We start from the raw sequence: 20,444 nt of genomic DNA, 5'->3' as shown, positions 1-20,444 counted from the left end.
TTCCCCACTCGACAGCCCAAGCGTTGAAGTCACCCGCAACCACCAACGGCCATAGGCCCGTCAGTTCCACGGTTGCTTGATCGACCATCTGTGCGAACGTTTCGGTAGACCAACTTGGCGGAGCATAGCAACTGCAGTAGAATACTCCATCCACTTTGGCTCTAACGTACCCCTCTCTGGAGGTCGACACAATCTCCTGAACCGGGGACCTGCCTGTCGTGTAAATGGCCGTCTTCCCAGACTTGTCCGATACCCAGTTACCGTTTCCGGTTGGGATGCGGTATGGGTCCGAGACGATGGCCACGTCCGACAACGACACAGCAGCCGCTTGGTGTAGCAACTGCTGCGCCGCATAGCAGTGGTTCAGGTTTAACTGTATCACCCTGCGGCTTAGTAGCCGTCCGTGCAGCCGGACACTTGGGGCCTCCCATGGCGTGTTTGGCGTCCCGTTTACCGGTGCATACCAGACACTTGGGAGGTGCACCGCAGTCCCGTGCCTTGTGGCCTGCGCCACCGCAGCGGCGACATAAATTGGACCTGTCGGGCCCCTTGCACGACCAGGATTTATGCCCCCGCTCAAAGCACCTGAAGCAAATGTCAGGCTGTTGGAAGGTGCCCAGAGGGCAGACCGACCAACCCACCTTCAACGTGGCCTTCTTCAGGGCCTTGTTACCCTCCGCTAGTGGGAGCTTTACGAACTGCCTCCGCGGTCACTACCACTCCACTTTCTCGCTCGAAGGCTTGTGCTATATCGCACTCTTCGGTGATCTCGTCCAGGTTTTTAAGCTGGAGAGTCACTTCAGGAGTGAGGGCTCGGATTTGAACCTCCTCGCCTAGCACTTCCTGGGCCGTCTTTCTATAGACACAGCCCCTTGCCCTTCGCCTCTGCGGAGTTCGAGGATCATCTTGCTGGTGCGTGACCGACGAATTGACCTGACATCCGCGCCGAGGTCTTTGAGCTTGGGTTCGCCTCTCATGGCCTTCAAGACTTCAGCGTACTTAGACGCATTCGTCTTGAAAATGAGCGCGTCACCCTTGCTCCGCCTATTCGCCCCTTGCGGCTTCTTATTGCGGTCGCCACGCTTCGCGCTTCGTTCCCGCTTCTGCCGTTTTTTGTTCACCACGGCTTGCTGGCTGTCACCGAACAACCGTTTTCGTTGCGTCCTGGGGGCCGATTCCCCCGGAGAGCCTCTCGCACGTTTGCCAGTCGGTTCAGTTGAACAGACTTCGGAAAACGATGCTGCAGCTGTTTGTGTGTATTTAGACACAGTTGCAGCACTCCCTTTTTTAGGCTGGTTAAGCCTTGCCTCTAGCGCGAGTGCCTTGCTTTCGGCATAGTTAGCCCGTTTAAGGGCTTGCGAAAGCTCGGATTTCGCGCTGCAAATGTTCATACGTAGCAACAGAAGACATTGCTTCAAATCTTTCGATATGTTGCTACGTTCGTCCGTGAACTTGAGTATTTCGTCAAGTTGTTCGGACACCGCCTCTACACTCGGGAACTTGTTCATGTGGCTTTCTACCGCAGAAAGTAGCATAGCCCCAGATATTTGTTCCCGCTTCTTGGCGGTTTTAGGTGTTTCCACCTTACCGCCACTCTTTGCTGTTCCAGTTGGTGCTGGCTTAGACGTGGCCACCTTTGCCCCAACTCGGAACTTCCCTGTCGGTGTCGCAAAAGGTGTACCAACCTGTGCGTCGCCTTTACCGGCTTCGGCCAGTGTCGGTGGAGACCGGGCGATGCCCCGCCTGGCAAACGGGTTTACTAACCCGTCCGCCCCATCCACCACCTTCGCCTCTTCGTCGATTTTAAAGAAAAACATTTTGGTTAAAAGGGTCCCCCTTCCAGCCGCTATCCTTGGTCATGGTGGAGTGGTCGCCTATATGGTCCCATGGTGGCCTATGCCGGAGCAGTGAGGTCATGGCTAGTGAAGGTCGTCATAGCTCATGAGCAACTATGACGCCTCCCGACCGGCGTAAGTCAGGAAAGGGCATCTGATCCCACTCCTGCCTGATTCCCATCAGGCAATGACCGTGGAACGTACTGGAAGGCCTGCCAGGTTTTGCGGGACGGAGACCCCTGCGACCGTATGCCACCTCGCCGTTTCAAGCCGTTGTCACACGACTTTACTAAGGGAGCTCGGTGCAGGTGCCAGTGCCAGCCTCAAAAGCCTAAAACACAGCGACCAGTACACCATAATTGGGACCTTACTGGTATCAGCCCCAATAGGCAGGTTAGAACATTTGGGTGATGGGAGCGGCACTACACGCTCCGTCGAAGCTGCTTACGGGTGGCCGTGGCTTTTACGGGAAATCGACTGCCCAATGCCCGAAACCCCACCACTCCCTAGGCAAGTTCCCGCTGCCGGTCCGGGACTAATCGATGTTATCACACACCCATCGGTGGTCACACAGCGCGTGCATGGCCTCGACGGTCGCCAGGCGTCGACCCGTGGTTGCCTGCAGCTCGGCCAATGACGTTGACCCTGTCTCTGGCAAATAAGCATCATGCCTATCCAAATTTTCGGATCGTTCTGAAATTCTGTCACGAAAAATATCGGCGGCCGCTGTGGGAATACCACTACACATTTTGCTCAATCCGCTTAACAATGATTTGACACACGGCACATTAACGAAAGTCGAACGAATATTTAATTTATTTTGAGTGTTGGAATTCAAATTTTCAGTTGCAGATAATATGGACGATTAGTGTTGGATTCACAAGGTAAAGTAGTTAAAGCTGAAACTATTTGACTACATTTTCCTACAGGCGCTTTTGCGCCTCCTGATTTATCGAGAATACTTCTTAACGTGAGCCCTATGGCTGAATTATTTAGCGAAATACCTGCTAACGCTCTCTGTAAAACACGATGTTTACTGGTGGTGTCTGCTTGCCACCCTGCCCAGTATGTGTTTCGGCAACTGTTGACCCCTTGTCCACTATCGATTGATCTGCGTTGTCCCTTGGCGTTGACGTATCCGTCGTGGCATCTATGGCGTTATGTTGCTGTTTTTGCCATCTCACCACTTTACTGCGTCTACTTTGTTCCGTAGTTGTGCTTCTACGGCCGTTGTCGTCATCGTCCAATTCGATCTCTTCCCGCAGTCGGAAAGTTTCTTCGACGATTTCTTGCTCCACCCGCAATCGAAGATGCTCATGTTGTTGCTTCTGTTCTCGCCGTGCAAAATCTAGCCGCTTAGAAGCGAGCTCTTATATGGCCGCAAATTCGTCCAATTTAAACTGGGCCCATTCCGCCTTTGAGCCCCATGACGACCTTCCCATATCGCTACCGGTTTTGCTATCTGCACGGCTGCAACTATCAGTTTGGTGTGGTACCGAATCCATCGGTATCGACGGCAACGGTGGCTGACATAAAGAACAATAGAACTTTCTATCACATCGGCGCATTCATAATGCCACCAAGTATTACGCTGGCAGCAGCTAACCATCTTCTCGGTGTCCGCCTCAACGCAAGCCTGACAGTGCGACTTCGGCATAATGGTTAAATTGTAGAAACACAGAGTTTAAAGTTTTAAAGAGTTAAAGTTCCTTTGAGCCGTCGAAAATTGCTTAACAAACTGCTGAAAGCTATATTATTCATTAGTTTTAGTATATACTATAAGATTTCTTACATGAGTCTTTATTTCTTCTGACGACCGAAACTCTGAGGCTCTAACAATGTTTACCCCTGCACCAGCTACGATAAATTTTATTGTTTTAAGATTATCCCAGATCATTTTATTACATTTTTGCTTACGTTTTTACTGGCTTTTAAGAATTCCCATTTTTACCGTATTTACCCTACTCGGTCCGTTCTGGATGGACTTGCCGGTACTATGAATTATTTATTTAAATAATAAATTCAGCAATTGCGGTTATATATCTCACGCTAAATCACGTTGTGGATTGCCTCCGACTAATGATCAAATCGGAGCTTATTTGTGAGATCAAATGAATACCGCAAATAAATATCTCCCTCTCGTCAATCCTATATATTTTAACTCCGAACTTTGAGCTACTTTTGTATTTTCAATTTGTCTTTTAAATTCTGCTTCTGCTAACTCGTTTCCACATTACTTGCACTTTTTCTGGTCTTCTTCCTTATTTCTTTTTCCTCCCATCTGTCAATCTCCTTATCACCATGACAGTGCGTCACGCTGCAACAACTCAAGTGGTCTTGGCACGTTACTCCGCAACAGATAGTTATACTTTACTAGAAGAAAGGCAAGAATTAGTGAATAATTCAAACTCATCGTAAAGCATTTATTTTTATAAATTTCGAACCACATATTCATTCATTGTAGAAATCATCGGTTGATGGTTTTAAGGACAGCATGTTCATTTGACACCTGTTTTGCTCCATTTGGTTGTGCAGTTTTTGAGATAATGATGTTTTGTGATTTTCACATTTCGTCACATAACAGACAACGTTACAGTCCGATTATGATGAAATTTATGAGGCAACTAGACCTTTCATTTGCAACTTATTACGTGAAAATTGGTCCAGCCATCTTCAAGAAAAGTGGATGAGTTCAAGCAGAATCGGATAATGTTTTTTTTCATAGCCTGATTTTACACGTTTCTTTGCCTAACTTCTGAGCAACATGTCCAAACATTAAAAAGTTAATTTACAAATAGTTCAAAAAACAAGCCCGTTCTTTTGATACCAATTTTGTTCAAATCGGCTGTGTAGTAACTGAGATAAATAAGTTTTGTGATTTTCACATTTTGATGCATAACCTCTAAACTAAAAATCCGATTACGATAAAATTCAATAGGGTCTTATGGGGCGATTGGACCTTTCATTTGCAATTAGTTTCATGAAAATCGGTTCAGCCATCTCTGAGAAAATCGAGTGAGATTGAGACACACACACACTCACTCACACACACATACACACACATACACACACATACACACATACACACACACACATACAGAAAATGCTCAGCTCGTCGAACTAAGTCGATTGATATACGAGATTCGACACTTTGGAGCACCTTTGGTTTTTCTAGCGATTGCTGTAACTTTCTAGGAGAAAGGCAAAAAAGAAATTCAAAGACTATTCAAAACTATATCTGCTGATCGATATATGTGGCCACAACGTGATTTAAATGTGGTATCGTACTATTTGAACGTTCCAAATTCATTGATTTCTTGCGACGTGTTTAAAGACTGCAAATGCACGACGAATCGGCCATAGGATATGATCAAAGTCAAATAACAAATTGGTTTTATCAAAATGACAACATCCTTGGCTTCTGTACATCGCTTCAATTCTGAATATATTCATATTGGGTGGTATTCGGTCATTTTCAGCAGATTTTCTGGAATCAATCTGACACCGGAAATACCCATATTGGGAGGTATTTAGTTATTTTGGTTGTTTCCCAGGAACTATGTTTGGTCGCCTATAAATTCAAAATGGTGTCCAGAACCAATGTTAACTTTCTATGCATCATCTCGATCACGCAAATTTCCATATTGAGTATTATTTAGTAATTTTCGACTGTTTCCTAGAAGTTGCCATTTAAAAATTCAAAATGGTGCCTGGCGTCAATTGTTAGCTCATTGCATCATTCTGGTTCTAGAGATATGGTTATATCAGGCTGTTTTTCAGAAACCAGAAGTCGCCATCTTGGATTTCAAAATGGTATTTAAGATAATTTCTGGCCTCTGAGCGTCATTCTGGTTTCCCAGAAATCGGAAGTCTCCAACCAAAAATCTAAAATGGGGTTTGTGGTCCAATTCAGCTGTTGTGTATCATTCTAGATCCGGACATACTCATGTTAGACGGAAATCGGCCATTTTTGTATTGTTTTCCAGACACCAGAAGTTGCCATCCTACAATCCATAATAATGTATGAGATCAATTTTTAGCTTCTTGCAACATTATGGCTCCGGAGATATTCATATTGGGTGGTATTTGGGCATTTTGGGCTGTTTTCCAGAAACCAAATGTCATCATTTTGGACCTTAAAATTGCCTGAAAATTAGTTTCTGTCATCTGGGCGTAATTCTTGTTCCGAAAACATTCAAATTGAATCGTATTTGGTCATCTTCGGCTGCCAAACTCCGGAAGTCACAACATAAACTTCAAAATTGTGTCTGTGATCAATTTTAAGCTTCTGTCCGTCTTTCTGGTTTCGGAGACATTTATATTTAATAGAATCGTCCATTTCAGGCTGTTTTCTAGAAACCAGATGTTGCCATCTTACAATTCAAAATGTTGCTGAAGTCGATTCAGTGCAGCATTACGATTCCGGATATACCCATATTGAGTGGTGTATGGTCGATTGCCGCTGTTTTTCCGAAACCGGAAGTTGCTGTTTTGAATTTCATAATGGCATTTGGAAACAATTTCTGGATTTTAAACGTCATACTGGTTAAAGAAACCCTATATTGGGTGGTAGTTGGTCATTTTTAGCTGGTTTTGAAAAACCGGAATTCACTATCTTAGAATTCAAAATAGTATCTGTGGTCGATTTTAACTCCTGTGTACCTTTCAAGAATATTATTATATTGGGTGGAAATCGGCCATTTTTGGCTGTTATCCAGAAACCAGAAAGTTGCTATCTTACAATCCAAAATTTTGCCTGAGGTCGATTATGGAACATATTTGTTATCACTTAAAAACATTCACCCGCCAAATATTGTTCCATTTAGTTGATTAGTTCGCGAGATGTGCAGAAATTTGTGCATAAACATATGCTTTCATAAGAGGGAGGGGCGTCAAACCATTATGGACATATTTATTACCCTTTAAAACATTTACATGCCAAATTCGGTTTTATTTGCTTGGTTTGTTTTTGAGTTGTATTGGACCCCTTTTTTCCAGAAGAGGGAGGGATCTCAAACTATCATAGGAACCTTTATCGGGACCAAAAACCCCTACATACAAATTTTCACGTCGATCGGTTCGGTAGTTTTCGAGCCTATATGGATCAAACAGACAGACAGACCGAACTACATTTTTATATGTATAGATTACAACATCAATATTTTGGACCTAAAGAGTAAATATATATTTATTGGATTGAATGGTTCATGTAAATCAATTTTTACAAATAAAAGTTTAAATGAAAAAGGCTGGGTCTGACCGCTAGGTGGATAAATTTAAGTTTTTTTCTGAAAATTAAAGTGTTCGTGTAACTCTTTGTAAACAAATAAAAAGTTTTAATAAGGTGGATTTGTTTGGGTTTTTTGCTTCAATTATTACTTAAAATACAACAATAATATTGTAGGACCCGAAGAGTGAATATACCATTATTGGATTGAATTCGGCAATTCAAGGTTTTTTTTCCAGAAACTATAAGTCGCAAAATCAAATTTCAAAATAAAGTATGGAGTTGATTTCCGGCATCTAAGCATAAAACCGGTTCCGGAAAAACTCATATTGGGTAATGAAACTGGAAGCTACTATCTTAAAATTTAAAATGGCGTCTGAAGTTGATTTTGTGCTCCTGCGTATCATACTGTTCCACAAATTTTCATATTGAATAATACATTAAAGTAGCTTTTTACGCGGGGGATACATACCGCGTAAAAAACCGTGTAAAAGAACCGCGTAAATTTCGAAATCCGCGTGAAAAAAACCGCGTAAATTCCGGACTCATTCATAATTGAGAGTAAAAAATTTAAAATTGAGAGTAATAAATAAATCCAGCAGATATTATCAAGGTGTATTTTTTTTCTATTGTTTGAAAGTTTCATGTTAATGGCTGTGTAGTTTCTGAGATAACGTAGTTAGAGTTAGAGATAATGTGTAGTTTCTGAGATAATGAAGTTTCATGATATTCACATATTGATACATTACAAACAAAATTACAGTCTGATTACAGTAAGATTCAATAGGGTTTTATGAGCCAGCTAGCTTTTTTGTGTGTTCAAGTAATCATCGGTGTGTGTTCAAGTAATCATCGGAATATGTTTCTTTTTATAGCTGGATTTCACATTTTCAAACATAACAGTCAAAGTAATAGTCAAATCGCAAAAAAAAATCAAAAGCGTTTTATGGGTCAACTAGACTTTTCCTATGACACGGATTTTGTGGGAATCGGTTCAGCCAACTATGAGAAACGTGAGCCTCCAAAAATAAATATAGCTTTCAAACCACAAGTTCAATCGTTATGAAATTGAAAAGTTAAGTTTGTTTTTAACTGTCCGTTCATTCAAAACTAATTTTGTTCAAATCGGTTGTATTGTTTCTGGGATAATGATGTTTTGTGATTTTTACATTTCGATACATAACCTATAAATTAAAACTCCGATTACAATAAAATTCAATTGGGTTTTATGGGACAACTAGACCTTTCATTTGCAATTAATTAATGAAAATCGGTCCAGCAATCTCTGAGAAAAGCGAGTGAGATTGAAAGAGCGTTACACACGCACACACACATACAGAAAATGCTCAGCTCGTCAAACCGAGTCGAGTGATATATGCCTTTCGGCAACACTGAAGCACTTTTATACTTTTGGTTTTGCAAGTAATTGCTTATACCTTTCTAGAAGAAAGGCGAAAAGATGCAAAATTTCAGTCGTATCAAAAATGACAAATAAACAAAAATATTGAAACTGAGACTTTTTTAAATTGCTCCTATCACTAATAAAATTTATATCACCATTTGTGATTGCTTGCGCTGGCCTATTCGATAATTTTATTCAAAATTTTAATACTTGTACCCCTTTATCACCTTAAATTTTTTAAGCCTGTTTGAACATCTTTATCTCACATTTTATAGGTAGTTCCTGATAACATTGTATTAACCCAAATATTGAAACCGCACCATGAGTTCCTCAGTGGCAATTTTCTTTTGTCTCTGCAAAACTCTTTGACTGCCTCCCCAAGCACTATTATAAACGTTGGAGGTCAATGGCAAATAACATTAGAGACATGTATAATTGATCAACACGGCTTTGTTTGGATAACTGAGCCGAAAAGGTATGTATTGCCCGTATTATTAGATATAACTAGAATTTTTGTTTCTTTGGACTACTATCTTGATACTCGGCCGAACATTATAATAATTTAATTTCATTAGTCTACTAGCTAGTTGCGCGTAACTGCCCCTCTCAGTTTATGACGATAACAACGTAGAGGATACTGGAGTGGAGAGACTTGATTGCCTTCTCTTATTTTCATCATACTTGTGAGAAAACATTCGAAAACACGAATTAATCCACCTAGCGGTGAAAGCTAGCTTTTCTCATTAAAACTTGTTATATGTTGATATAGATTTACACAAGCACTTGGTTTTCTAGAAAAAATTCATCTTGATAATTTTCTCTGGATGTATTTTTCTACTCTAAATGACAAACTGTTGACAGCCAACAGCACAACTGTACCGAACAATTAAAACATAAGAGTCAATAGGGTGTTATGAGGCCTTTTCATTTTCAACTAATTTCGTAAAAACCGGTCTAGCCGTATGTGAGTTTGAACAGTCTTTGGTATATGCTTTGCTTTTATAACGTGATTTGATATTTTTATAAATAACGAACAAAGTTAATGAAATTCAATAGCAACCTATGGGACAACTAGGCCTTTTATTCTAGACTAATTTTGTGAAAATCGGTCTTGCCGTCTCTGAGAAAAGTGAGTGAGTTTAGCCAGCCTGGAAAACATTTCTTTACGTAACTTTTGAACCATATGTTTAATCTTTATGAAATATATAAGTTAAGAGTTCTGAAAATAGCCCGTTCAATTTTGTCAAAATCGGTTGTGTAGTTTCGAGTCGGTCATCTCTGAGAAAAGTGAGTGAGTTCAAGTAGTCACAAATGAACGGACTAAAATGTGATACAGATTTAGAAAAATACTTTTGAAAAAAACGTCGGGATGCGGTATAATATTCCAAATCTGTATCATCCGCCTATTTTTCGCTATCTCTACTGTGTTATACTGTCTGCTTAATGAACTTTTGTGTTAACGGGAAAAAGCCATTGTTAAAAATAGAAAATAGAATATTCAGTGCTATTTCACCATGAACAACGCTTACAAATAATCAAATTTATAACCAAAATTCGTCTTCTGTGAAAAATGTATTTCGCGCATTACGATCATTTAATGGTCGTCATAATCGGCCTACTGAGCAAGCTATTCAGGCTTTTGTGACGAAATTTCAAACCAGTTTTACTCTTTTGGGCATAAATCCACCAACACGTATCCATAGAGTGCGTACAGAAAAAATATTGCTGCCGTATCAGCCAGTGTAGTGGAAGACCGTTAAATGTCAATTCGATGCCGTTCGCAGCAATTGAACCTGTGTTATTCGACTAGATGGAAGATTTTACGAAAGGATCTTGGTGTTAAGCCTTACAAAATACAGCTCGTATAAGAATTGAAGCCAAACGACTTGCCGCAGCGTCGAATTTTTGGTGAATGGGCCTTAGAACAGCTTGCCGAAAATTTTTTTACCGAAAAATTGTGTTCATTGACGAAACTCATTTCTGGTTAAATTGGTGTGTTATTAAGCAAAATTGCTGCATGTGGACAAAAAAAAAAAAAACCAGAGGCAATACAAGAATCGCCAATGCACCCAGAAAAATGCACGTTTTGGTGCGGTTTATACGCTGGTAGCATGATTGGTCCGTACTTTTTTAAAGATGATCAAAATCGCAACGTTACGGTCAATGGCGCTTGCTATCGCGCAATGATTTCTGTTTTTTTTTTGCCAGAAATGGAAAAGCTGGGTCTTGTTGACATGTGGTTTCTGCAAGACGCATCAACGTGCCACACATCGTGCGAATCAATGGTAATATTGCGGTATGAGTTCGGTGAGCAATTTATTTCATGAATTGGACCGGTAAATTGGACGCCTAGATCATGCGATTGAACACCGCTAGATTATTTTTTGTTGGGGTCTCTCGTCTATGCGGATAAGCCAACAACAATTCCAGCCTTGGAAGACAACATTACTCGCGTTAATCGCGAGATACCAGCCGAAATGCTTGGAAAAGTGACCCGAAATTGGACTTTTCATATGGACCATTTAAAACTTAGCCGTGGCCAACATTTGAATGATATCTCAAAAAGTAATCGGCTCAAAAAAAGATTTCATGAAGTTTTGAAGTTTTTTTATGCGTTTAAAAACAAAACAAATTCTTAAAAAATCACCCTTTACTATACCACAACACAAAATTTGAAAAAAGTAACAACAAAAAACTGGAAAAAAAAAATAAAAATTGCAGAATGCCGCCAACAGGCGACATAAACCAATTTTCCCACATAAACGGCCGCATGCCTAAGGTGACGGGGAAATTTATAGTGATTGAAAGTGCTGAAGCTAATAGATCTCTGGTAGAAACCTCCGCCTTCTCAATTGAGAAGACGGTAGAAAGCTATTGCGGTGAAGTTACCAACATCAAAAAAAAAAAAACAAGAAACGGCGAAATATTTGTTCAAACAAAGTCGGCAGCACCTGCTGAAAATCTGAAAAAAACCTTAACTAATCCACCTAGCGGTTAGACTGAGCCTTTCTCATTCAAACTAATTATTTGTAAAAATAGATTTACATAAATGCTTAAATCCAATAAAGGTATTTATATTCACTCTTTGGGTGCTAAAATATTGATGCTGTAATTTAAGTATAAAATATGAAATTTGACTTAATGTTATTGCTTGAGAAATAGCGAAATAAAAGAAATTACTCTTAATTTCGAACAATTTAATCACGAGCGATATCGGAACGTTCAAATAGTACGATACCACATTTAAATCACGTTGAGGCCATATATATTGATCAAAGCAGGTATAGTGTTGAATAGTCTTTGAATTTCTTTTCGTTCCAAAACTTTTGAACCACATATCAAATTGTTATGGAGTTTGTTAATAGTAAGTTTGATATATGACTCGTTTGTATGACACTACTTAAGTTAAAATAAGTCGTGTAATACTTGAGATAATAGACTTTCGTTGTTTTTCAAATTAAAACATAACGGTTGCTTAAGCTTGATTACAATCAAATGAAAAGGGAACGTATAGGGCAGCCAAACTCCGAAACCACGTGTTCAATCATAATTCATCAGTTAACCCTTAACTAGCCCGTTCGTCTGTTATCAATATTGTTCGAATCGGTTGTGTAGTTTCTAAGATAATGAAGTTTCGTGATTTTCACATTTCGATACATTACAGACGAAGTTACAGTCCGATTACAGCAAAATATGAGGCAGCTAGACCTTTTATTTGATACTAATTCTGTGGAAATCGGGTCAACCATCTCTGGAAAAAGTGAGTGAGTACAAATAGTCTTCGGAATATGTTTCATTTCATAGCTGGATTTCACATTTTAAAACATAACAGGCAAAGTTTAAATCCGTTTGCAAAAAAAAATCATTAGGGTCTTATGGGGCAACAAGACCTTCCATATGACATTGATTTTATGAAAATCGGTCAAGCCATCTCTGAGAAACATGAGCGAAATAAATAGTCTCCAGAACACGTTTCTTTCATAACTTCTGAACCACATGTTCAATCTTCATCAAATTCAAAAGTTAAGGGTTTTCATTAGAAACCAATTTTACTCAAATCGGTTGTGCAGTTTTTGAGATATTGATGTTTCGTGATATTTACATTTTGATACATAACCTCCAAACTAGAAATCATTTTACAATAGAATTCAATAGAGTCTTATAGGGCAACTAGACCTTTCATTTGCAATTAATTTCATTGAAATCGGTTCAGCCATCTCTGAGAAAATCGAGTGAGATTGGGAGAGCGTTATACACACAGACACACAGACACACACACACACACACACACATATACAGAAAATGCTCAACTCGTCGAACTGAATCGAGTGATAGATGTCATTCGGCCCTTTTAAGCACTTTTATATTTTTAGTTTTTGCAGTGATTGCTATACCTTTTTAGGAGAAAGGCAATAAGAAAAAGGCAAAAATTGAAATGATAGAAAATACTTTTAATTTCAACTTCAATCCCGAGCAAGGCCGCAAACATTGAAATAGTACATTATTAAATTTAAATGATGGTGAGGCCACATATTTTGCTTGTAGCTATAGTTTTAAACAGTCTGCGGGTTACGTTTCTTTCTATAACTTCCAAACCACATGTTTAAACATTATGTAATTCATTGTTTAAGGGTTTAAAAGCCCATTAATTTGAATTCAACTATGTTCATAGCTTCTGAGATATAAGAGCGATTTTCACATTCTGACGCAGCGCCAAAACTAAAAGTTTGATTACAACGAAATTCAATAGCAACCTAAGCGGCAAACGGACCCTTCATTTGACACCAAGGTAGAAAGAATCGGTCAGATCATTTCTAAGAAAAGTGAGTGCGAAAAAATGGTGCACATACACACGTACACACCCACACACAAACATATGCACCTATACATGCATATATGCAGAAAATGCTCGATTCGTCGAACTGAGTCGAGTAGTATATGACATTCGGCCATTGGATCACTTTTATACTTTTTAAGTAGCCAGTGATTGTTAGGAGAAAGACAATATGTTTACTTTCATTATGTGATTTCACATTTTTATGAACAACGGACAAAGTTACAATCCGATTACAATGAAATTCAATAGCAACCTGTGGGGCAACTAGACCTTTCATTTGACACTAATTTTGTGAAAATCGGTTTAGCCATCTCTGAGAAAAATGAGTGAGTTTAAACAACCTCAGGATAACTTTTCTTTACATAACTTTTGAACTATATGTGCAATCATAACGAAATTCAAAAGTTAGGGGTTCTGGAGACAGCCCGATCATTTGAAACCATTTTTTTGAAATCGGTTATGTGGTTTCTGAGATATTGATGTTGCGTGATTTTTACATTTTGATACATAACCTCTAAACTAGAAATTCAATTGCAACCTATAGCGCAACTAGACCTTTCATTTGCATTTAATTTTATGAAAATCGGTCCAGCCATCTCTGAGAAAAGTGAGTGAGAAAAAAAAGTTGCACACACACACACATTAGTTCAATCGGAGTCATGTCCAGTGTTTCGGTTGGTTAAATGCGGTTGCAGCTTTTTTTCCTGGATGGCGAACTCGGTTTGGATTCCTTGTTCGTGTTTTGTTCTTTTCGTTTGTGCTTTGGGGCTTTAATTTGGCTTCCAGAAGCGCTGACATCGATTTCAATTATTGTCCGAACGTATTCCTTTTCGGCTCGTTTTCTTGCTGCTTTTTCTTCGGCTAGTACCTTTATACATTTTCCTAGTTTTTTTCTAGTGCATTAACCGTATTCTGAAACTTTTCTGTAAGTGTGGCATATTCGGTTTGGCGTTTTGTGCTGGCTTCAAGAAGGTCGGCTAGCTTCTTGATTTCATCGTCGCGTTCCTTTAATTCCGCTGGGAAATTTTGTTCAAACCTTTTTTTCAGAGTATCCGCGTAGTAAGTTGTTCTGTTTGCGTTGGCCATTTTCCGTGCTTCCTCAAACGTTATTTTTTACACACGCACACGCACACGCACCCGCACCCGCACCCGCACACGCACACGCACACGCACACACACACGCACACACACACGCACACACGCACACGCACACGCACACACACACACACACACACACACGCACATACACACACGCACACGCACACACGCACACGCGCACACGCACACACACATACACACACCTACAGAAAATGCTCAGTTCGTCGAAAGGGGTCGAGTGGTATAGGACATTCGGCCATTGGGACCACTTTCATACCTTTGGTTTTTCCAGTGATTGCTATACCTTTCTAGGAGAAAGGCAAAAATGGAAAAACTAGGCGAACTTAAGGTCAGAGTATTCGAGAATAAAAAACTGAATACGTGCCGTGTTGTTGTATCCTGCTGGGAAGCGATCAATGACCCAGCGAAAGAAATAGCCACCAAGCTAAAATCACAAGGGGTGATTGGCGTCAAACGTATAATGAGAAAAACAAACGGCAAACTGGAGAAAACGAGCCTACTGGAACTAACTTTCGACAGCCTGAATGACCATCAACGACCATCAAAATCGCATATATGAATGTGCCAACGCGCCCATACTATCCGAGAAATATGAACACATCGCAGCCGGCTGCCCCTCGAAACAACTATGCTGGCGATGCGAAAAAAAATCACACGATGAAGGAAAGTGCGACAGACCCGAAAAATGCATAAATCGCAGAAGCGAGCAACATGCGTCAACCAGTAACAAATGTCCAGTATGGCAGAACGAAACAGCGACCATAAAAATCCAAGTTGACAATCAAATAACGTTGGAGGAAGCACGGAAAATGGCCAACGCAAACAGAACAACTAACTACGCGGATACTCTGAAAAAAAAGCTTTGAACAAAATTTCCAAGCGGAATTAAAGGAACGCGACGATGAAATCAAGAAGCAAGCCGACCTTCTTGAAGCCAGCACAAAACGTCAAACCGAATATGCCACACTTACAGAAAAGTTACAGAATACGGTTAATGCACTAGAAAAACTAGGAAAATTTATGAAGGTACTAGCCGAAGAAAAAGCAAGAAAACGAGTCGAAAAGGAATACGATCGGATAATAACTGAAATAGATGTCAGCGCTTCTGGAAGCCAAATTAAAGCCCCAAAGCACAAACGAAAAGAACAAAACACGAACAAGGAATCGACACCGAATTCGCCATCCAGGAAAAAAAGCTGCAACCGCATACAACCAACCGAAACACTGGACATGACTCCGATTGAACTAATGAACGCCTCTAACGAAAAACACGAGTACATCGACCTACCTGACGCATCGGATTCGGAATGAATAAACAACATACATCAACAGAAATACTACAATGGAACTGTAACGGACTAAGCAGTCAATATGAGGAACTTCAACTACTCATCAATGACTTCAACCCAAATATCATAATCCTACAAAAACACAAACAAATCCGCACAGAAATATAACCCTCAAAGGCTACGAAACCATAAACGCGCACCGGCCTTCCGGACAAGGTGGTGTCGCATTTGCAATAAAAACAGGGATCAAATTCAAAAAGTAGGAGGTTGTATCCAAGACACGACCGCATAAATGACGTAGAACTACGTACACTATTAACAAATGCATTGAGTGTTTCATTACCCTTCTAACACAACTGTTTGTATCAAAGTTTTTTCGCGCTTTTTCGGCTGTATTGAGCGCTATAAAACTTTGATAAAACCAATATTTTTACTTGGGTAATGAGTTATAATGTCTACTAATGAAGGGTTGTGAATTTCGTGAACCGGTTTTAGCAGTTAGCAGATCGTGCCGAGTTAAAAACCATACACAGCACACACACACAAATCATACCATATCATAGACACACACATCATATCATATCATTATACCAAACACACATCATACCATATCATACACACATACACACATGATACCATATCATACACACACAGCAAGCATGCGACCAATCAGAGGACGCTATTTTTATTTCAACAAGGTCGACAATTTTCAATAGTGCAATAGTTCGTAGATTCAAACAACATTTTTCTGCATCGGTTGAAAACCAACCGACCTATAAGCATTTGAAAAGGGACAAATTTCGTCCCAGTTTTTCAGTTTGCATCCCTGTGTGGTATGCTAAAGTAAAACATAGTTCTACGCCAAAAAGGCATTTTGTTGTTCAAAATCGGTTGCTGATCGCAGTGGGAGAGTTAAGATACACGGACAACATGCACTGTGGAAGCTATTTCACCTTCTGTAAATTAGACGGCCGCGACAGATGTAACTGCTAGAATCCGCCCAGAATGCTTGTTTACGTTGTCAAAAATCATTAACTTTCAATGACTTGTTTATTTGCCTTGAAAAAAGGCATTTTGCTGTTCAAAATTGGATTTGGTGATGACGATCTTTATGCTGCCCCAACAGTGGGGGAATAATGGCAGTCTGGCGAGGCACGCTGAGAAGAACCGCGCTGCTACTGAGACATGGTGACCAACCACAGCGCAAGTGATTTATTTAATTTAAAGGCAGCCACAGGCGCAACCCGCTGTTACTTCTGAGTGCTGTATCTGCTTCTACTGCTGTCAACGTTGTGGACGGTCTATCCAGCTCGCCTTCCGACTAATGAATGTAGCTAGTTTTCCCAGAATTACTTTTATAGCCGAAGAGTGCTACGTAATAGGCCACGCCTTTCAGTTCAGTTGTTTTCTCTAATATTCTTTAGACGAATTATTCCACAATTCGCATTCGATATTTGTTTCCAGCGAATAAACACCGATGGTGCTCTCACACTCGCAACGGTTTTAACCTGTATTTTATTGCGGTTTGTGACATCTAGCGATTTCGTTTGCTCGTTGTTACGTGTTGCAACTTGGCAGCCGGGAGACGACTAAATTGTGTTAATGCTGATTGATTGAATCGACTTCATATTAGCTCTGCATATTCGAATTAACTGCCTTTGTGAATGCGTTCTAACAGGGCAGTTTGTTATTCAAAATCGGTTATGTTGATCGCAGCCTTTGTGCTGTCCCAACAGTGGGGGTATTAACTAAATAAACTACAACAGAATTTGATTGCTAGGATCCCGCGAAAAATGTTTGCTTGTGTTGATGCTAGGAAATTTTCACCCTTCAATTACTTGTTTATTTGCCTTGAAAAAAGGCATTTTGCTGTTCAAAAGCGGTTGCTGATCGCAACCTTTGTGCTGCCCCAACAGTGGGAGAGTTAATGCAGAAAAATAATCAAAGAAGATAATCGAAAATCATGGGAAAATTTTGCATCATCAATAAACGAACACACTCCAATCAAAGAAATCTGGAACCGCATTCGTGCGATTTCCGAAAAGGGCCCAGCATCAACTCCAAGAACATGGGCCATCGAAGCGGAAAACGAAGTAACCACTAAACCACTCGACATAGCAAACCATCTAACTGAACACTTTTAAAAAGCCTCATCGAACGAAGCCTACAATCAAAATTCCTTAAAGGGTTATATACCTTTTTGGTCGAGAAAAATGAGGGAAGTTTGAATTTATTTTTAAGAGCATAGCACCATTTTCATTGCATCAAAGTGTATTTTTCTGAAAGTACAGCTTATCAACAACAAAAAATACGTTTGATTTTGAGATATACTAATTATTACTGGAGTAATGACCGTTTCCCCGAAACGCTATTTTTTTGTAGAGGGTTGCGGTGATCCTGATAGAGACTCATCGATCAACTGAAATCAAAAAACTCATATTATTTCATCAGTTTAGAAGTGTGCCGGTTCCTGAACAATTGCTTTTATGAGTATTTTGTTTTTAGTGCAAACGGGCACGTTTTTCCCAAAAAATGCACGTTTTGAGCGCAAAAAATTGCATTAAAATTTTTTTTTGCGTATTTTTCAAAAAGCGATCGTCCAAGGACAGACCGGCGAATTTTATAACGAAAATTAAAAAAAAAAGATGAGGGAAATCGGTTCAGTAGTTTTCCCGCAATCAGGATCACGGCAAAGTCATTTTCCGGAAAAACTTTTTCGAGATAATCCCGTCTAAAGTTTCAAAAAGTGGCGAGGCGCGTTGCAAATCGCTCTAACTTTCTTCCTATAGCTCAGATCTTTATGAAAATTTGTGGAAATGTTTTTAAGATGTTGTATTTGAAGATAATAAAATAATTTTTTTCTGGTTTTTTGAAAACTAAAACGGTATATAACCCCTTAAATAAGAAGAAATTAATCCACCTAGTGGTGCAGAAACTATTACTTTCTACATATTTGGCCAGTCACTTACAAAATCGTATACCATCATAAGTCCAATTCAATAATGAATGAAATCATTTTGAAAGATAGTTTTCAGAGAGTTAACCAAAGACGATCAGTGAATTTAAGCTTGACGTGGTTTTTGTAACTAATATAAATGTTATCACTGTAGAGTCTTATTTTTTCGATCACAAACCAATTTTTAAATGCTGGCTAGAAGTAATTAAATTTTTTTTTTGAGATAATCGAACGTGGGGAAACAGTAGTAGATAACAATGATGCTGATTTCACACTAGAACAGCAAACATGTATGTTAGTTTAATGCGGTTCTTCTCAGGCATCCCAATTGTACATTTATTTATTTTACTGTCATCCATGGCGAGTTCAGTTGTTGCTGTTTGTTTGTGATACCTATCCGCGCTGGTAGTTGGTAGTCACATTGAGAACGTATTGGCAACAGAGAGTCGATTTGGCATTATTTGGAGGATGTCTTCGGAAATGCGAAAGTAGAAATGAGTTGAAGCTGTTTTTTATACAGACGTTCGTGTTCGCACTACACAAAAAGCGCGTTTCGGTGACAGCCCAAATCCAGCGAAGACATTTTTTCCCTTTTTTTAATTTTCCTGTGACGGGTGTTTTAAAAGGCTGTAGGGAATATTATAATAAGTATAATTTTGCTAGTGAATTTTTGGATTGAAAAAAAAAGCGTCGACTGTGTGGTTGTTAATTACGGCATTATTTTTCACTGCTTGGAACATGAAAGTACATCAGAAATTTATTTTATATGGTAAATGAAGAATTGCCATGCTGAACGCCAACGTAAGCGGTCGGGCCAGAGCCTTGCCGTAGGTTGATAAACAGCTCTACTTTCGACTGTTCTTTAACCTACGGCAAGGTTCTCGCCCGATTGCTTCTGTTAGCGTTCAGCATGGCAAAGGTCTTAGTGTTTTAAACCGTCGGCTGTTTCACGAATAACGGAAGAGTTGACGTATAGGACGTGGTTACACAGAAGCGCTGCTGCACAAGCTGCGTCGAAGCAGTTCGGGATCTGTTTTGACGCGCGTTTTTGACATTATTCCTCATCGAACTGTTTCGACGCAGCTCGCGTCGCGTCACACGGTATAACTACGGCCATAGACTGAAATCGACACGTCCTTTGTTTTTCATCGGTCCAGTCAGTGCGGCTGTTTTTAACTTTGTTTTTTGCATGAGTGTGGATTGAATCATTTGGCTATTTTCAATATTCCAAAGCGCAGCGGGCTTTGCAATTGTTATTTTTTGATGCGATGAAAAAACAATTGCAATTGCGCTTGCCCCTTTAGGGTGGTGGAGGGTCAAGAAATCTGTACACTGCGCGTTTTATAGATAGGAACACCGGCCCGGACGATAGGCGGTGGGTTTATACCGTGACTGCGGGCAATTCTGCGTAACACATATTTCCGCGCACTCATGTTAAAAACTATTTTTGAATACTAAATTTCACTAGAATACAACTAATCTATGTGCTTTACCATGTGCATAGCAAAACCTGCTATGACAGTACAGAAATTAGGTATGTTTTAGTAAAATATACTCTTGAAAAACAGTTTCTTAAGATGAGTGCGCGAGAAAATGTGTTGCGCGGAATTACCCGCAGTCACGGTAATTAAGCTCCGAGATTTTTCTCCAATTATTGCAAGGCCAACAAAATACTGCATTTTTAAGTTAAAAAATAAAAAAAAAATCATTAAATATATCAATATAAAATCAGCTTCAAATCGAACTCATCTAGCGATAATTTGCTTAAACTAGACTTTG

The 20,444-nt window shown here is 39.8% G+C and overlaps 1 protein-coding gene across 2 annotated transcripts in view; it reads left to right on the top strand.

The window, feature by feature from the left end:
- The window catches only part of LOC129718434 (integrator complex subunit 7-like), a 1,119,499-nt gene that overhangs the window by 615,921 nt on the left and 483,134 nt on the right, over positions 1-20,444 (top strand). The window contains exons 8-9 of one of the 2 annotated variants that reach the window (XR_008726890.1): positions 8,740-8,939; positions 9,040-9,361. The gene's annotated coding sequence lies outside the window, so the exon portion shown is untranslated. Of the gene's footprint in view, positions 1-8,739; positions 8,940-9,039; positions 9,362-20,444 lie in introns of those variants that run through there. The other variant, XR_008726891.1, reaches the window with a different exon arrangement.

This window comes from Wyeomyia smithii, chromosome 1 (assembly GCF_029784165.1).
Source record: "Wyeomyia smithii strain HCP4-BCI-WySm-NY-G18 chromosome 1, ASM2978416v1, whole genome shotgun sequence".
NCBI classification, from domain to species: domain Eukaryota; kingdom Metazoa; phylum Arthropoda; class Insecta; order Diptera; family Culicidae; genus Wyeomyia; species Wyeomyia smithii.
This window is presented reverse-complemented; position numbering and strand designations above follow the sequence as displayed.